The sequence below is a fragment of the Cebus imitator genome, unplaced genomic scaffold (genome assembly GCF_001604975.1).
Source record: "Cebus imitator isolate Cc_AM_T3 unplaced genomic scaffold, Cebus_imitator-1.0 Scaffold441, whole genome shotgun sequence".
NCBI lineage: Eukaryota > Metazoa > Chordata > Mammalia > Primates > Cebidae > Cebus > Cebus imitator.
In genome coordinates, this window is record NW_016107756.1 from 1,085,730 (window position 1) to 1,089,920 (window position 4,191).

The window sequence follows — 4,191 nt, forward strand, 5'->3', positions numbered from 1 at the left end:
CCTCCCAAAGTGCTGGGATTACAGGCTTGAGCCACCGCGCCCGGCTGCAAGACCCTATTTCTAAAAATAATACACTAGTACTACATATATTTTAGGCATTCATGACCTACCTTTTTAATTTTTTCAAATATTTCCAGGCTATGCAGTTCATCTTCCAGTTTTTTCAAATTGTTACAAATCTCCAAAGAATGTTCCAATATATGTGTTGAAAAAAATCCACATATAAGTGGACCCAAACACTTTAAACCCATGTTGTTTGAGGTCAAATATATTCCAGAAATGCTGAAATTAAGTTGCTAATAAATGCAAAGGTGGTTAATACCCTTAGTATCCTACAATGCAATAAAATGTAATGTTTTAGATCATCTTTTCTTCAGGATAGAAATCAATTGTATCTTTGCCAGACAAAATTCATTTGTATTCTTGTAGGTAAGAGTCACTTGCATTACTGCAAGTTTTTTACAGCTTAGCTTTCATCCCTAGGGAGTTGTAAAATAGCCGAGTTATTAGAAAGATAAGTAACAGTGCACCCCATAGAATCATAATCCCCAGGAATCAGGAGGATGGCACCTGGTGTTCCACAGAAAGGACACACGGCATTTTCTTTGCCCATTTCCAAACACTGGACAATATTGCCCTCGACTGTGTTGGTGACCTTTTTTTGTTTCTTTGGAGACAGGATCTCACTCTCTCCCCCAGGCTGGAGTGCAGTGGTGCAATCACGGCTCACTGCAGCCTCCACCTCCTGGGGTCAAGCCATCCTCCCACCTCAGCCTCCCAAGCAGCTGGGACCAGAGGCACATGCCATGACTCCCAGCTTATTTGTGGGGTTTTGGTTTTTTTTGTTTGTTTGTTTTAATGACAGAGCCTCGCCTCTGTCACCCAGTCTGGAGTGCAGTGGCACAATCTTGGCTCACTGTAACCTCCACCTCCTGGGTTCGTTCAAGCCATTCTCCTGCCTCAGCCTCCTGAGTAGCTGGGACTGCAGGCACACACCACAACACCATGCTTATTTATGTATTTTTAGTAGAGATGCGGTTTCACCATATTGGTCAGGCTTGTCTTGAACTCCTGACCTCAGGTGATCTGTCTGCCTCAGACTCCCAAATGGTGGGGATTACAGGTGTGAGACACCATGCCCGGCTGAGCTAATTTTATTTTTGTAGAGACAGGGTCTCACTATGTTGTCCAGGCTGGTCTCGAACTCCTGGTTCAAGTGATCCTCCGCTTTTGACTCTCAAAAAGCCAGGATTATAGGCATAAGCCACCAAGTCCGGCCCTATCTGTAACCTTCAGAAGCAGCTCGGCTCTCTTGCAGGATTCATATTTTTGTTCACTGCTGAGGAAACGTCACCCGTTCTGACTACACTTCATTTGGTCAGTGAAGGGTCTTTGAATCTTTCTCTGCTTTGGGTCTGGTTCCTAGATCACCATCTTCTTTAATGAGTCTCTCCCACTCATCCTCCACGCTCAGCTCAGGCATCACCTTCTCTGACCTTGATCATGAATTCAGAAAGGAAAGGAATTCTCGTGCTTCTGAGGCTGGGCCAGCTCTATGGTAACAAACATGAGCTCAGCCTAAGGCCTAGGGATTCAAACGCACTGCTCCTACAGATAATGTTTTTTTTTGTTTTTGTTTTTTGCCTATAGATGGTGGTGCTACAGCAAGGCAGGCCCAGAGCTATCAGGCCAAGGACTCCCTGCAAAAAATGAAACGGTTCAGATCAGAGAAGTAAATCATGAAGTCAGTGAGACCAACCATCACTCCCCTCCTCTGTCCCTGTTAAAATGTTCTAGAAAACAGTTGGGGCATGCATGAGTCAACGGGAATCTTCAGGTGAGAGAAGGCTTTCATGGAAAACTGAGCGCTAAGGAATGAATAGGAATGAGGCCGGGCACAGTGGCTCACGCCTGTCATCCCAGCACTTTGGGAGGCCAAGGCAGGTGGATCACCTGAGGTCAGGAGATGGAGGCCATCCTGACTAACACAGTGAAACCCTATCTCTAGTAAAAATACAAAAAAATTAGCCGGGCACGGTGGCACCCACCTGTAGTCCCAGCTACTTGGGAGGCTGAGGCAGAAGAATTGCTTGAACCCAGGAGGCAGAGGCTGCAGTGAGCTGAGATCGTGCCACTGCACTCCAGCCTCAGCAACAGAGCAGCTAAAAAAAAAAAAAAAGAAACAGAAGAATGAATAGGACTTATTGAAAATTAATTACAAGGGAGTATCGCTCATGCAAGCAGGCACTGGAATAGGAGGGAAACTGAGCCCAGTTCTTGCCTTTCTCTAGCAGAAGTAGGAATTCCCATCTGGAAAAACTCATCTCATCAGCTACACAGACTGGTTTGGAGGGAGCCAGAGGAGAGGGCTTAGAGACAACACTACAGCTCACTGCGGCTACGCGGGTGAGAGATCCCGGTAGTGCCACCCTGGCAGATCGCTGTGGATGTGGAGGAAACACAACAGATGCCTGAGACGTTCAGTTGGTAAAACACAGAAACTGACAAAGTCGGCCAGCGCAGTGGCTCACGCGTGTAATCTCAGCACTTTGGGAGGCCAAGGCAGGTGGATCACCTGAGGGCAGGAATTTAAGACCAGGCCTGGCCAATGTGGTGAAACCCCATCTCTACCAAAAATACAAAAATTAGCCAGGTGCTGTGGCGCCCACCTGTAATCCCAGCTACTCAGGAGGCAGGAGACTCGCTTGAACCTGGGAAGTAGAGGTTGCAGTGAGTCAAGATCATGCCACTTCACTCCAGCCTGGGCCTCAAAAAAAAAAAAAAAAAAAAAAAACCAGGGTTTTTTTTCTTTCTTTCATCTTTCCTTAAACAAGCATGAACCCACTATCCAAACCAAGACATTGAACAAAACCAACCACCTCATCGTCCTGTGTGCTCCTCCCTTCCCCTGTTCCCTGGCCCCCACCAAAAGGTCTCCACTGTCCCTGTCCTAAAGTTTGCACTTTTTATCACATTGTAAAATATTGCAGTATCATAAATACATGTATGTTAAACAGACATCCTTTTTTTTTTTTTGGAGACGGAGTTTCGCTCTGGCACCCAGGCTGGAGTGCAGCGGTGCAATCTCTGCTCATTGCAACCTCCACCTCCCAGGTTCAAGCAATTCTCCTGCCCCAGTCTCCCGAATAGCTGGGATTACAGGCACACGCTGTCCTGCCCGGCTAAATTTTTGTATTTTATCAGAGATGGCGTTTCACTGTGTTGCCCCGGCTTGTCTTGAACTCCTGAGCTCAGGCAATCCACCCACCTCAACCTTCCAAAGTGCTGGGATTACAGGCTGAGCCACTGCGCCTGGCCCTTTTTCAAATTTAATATTGCTTCCAAGGTCATCCATATTGTGGCGGCATAGTCCATCCTTTCCCTGATGTATAATATTCCACGTGTGACTACATCACTCAGTCATTCTGGCTTTTTGCTACTATGAGCTTTGCTGATATGAACATTCTTGTCAGCTTCTCATGCCCATATGCAAGAGTTTCACTTGGGTGTGTGTGGGGGGGTGTGTGTGTGTGTATGTGTGTATGTATATATACACATATATATATATATATATATATATTTTTTTTTTTTCTTAAACATTCAGTTGGTACCAAGCTTGGGTATATCTTAAGGACTGGGAGTCCCAAAGATTCTCCCATCCTCGGTACCTTGGCCTTGCCTTCCAATCAGCTCCTGTCGCTGCAGCATGATGTTTGCCACAGACCCCGGCAGCATCCGAATGCAATGGTGCCCAGCAGCAGGAGAGGAAAATGTCTCCTCTTCCCTTTACCACAGAGCAAACCTTCCCCAGGAGGCTCCAGGAGATGTTCTTGAACCCTGGTTGGCCAGGAGTAGGTAACAGGTTCCTTCTCAAACACATCACTGACACAGAGATGGGATGACCGTAATGGCTCAGACCAATCAGGATTCTCTCGAGAGGTCACCAGGCACGCTGTAGGTAGGCACAGGGACCAGAACAAGACCAGAGCTCTGCAGGAAGGGGGCAAACGGTGGGTGGGCACCTGCAGCCACTGGTGTCTGCTCCATCTCCATGCCCCGCCATTCACCTCCTCCGCATGCAAAAACCATTTTCCTGCAAACACCTGTGACCCTGCATTCACCTCCACATGCAGAAAGCTTCCTCCTCCAAACACCTGTGACCCTGCATTCACCTCCACATGCAGAAAGCTC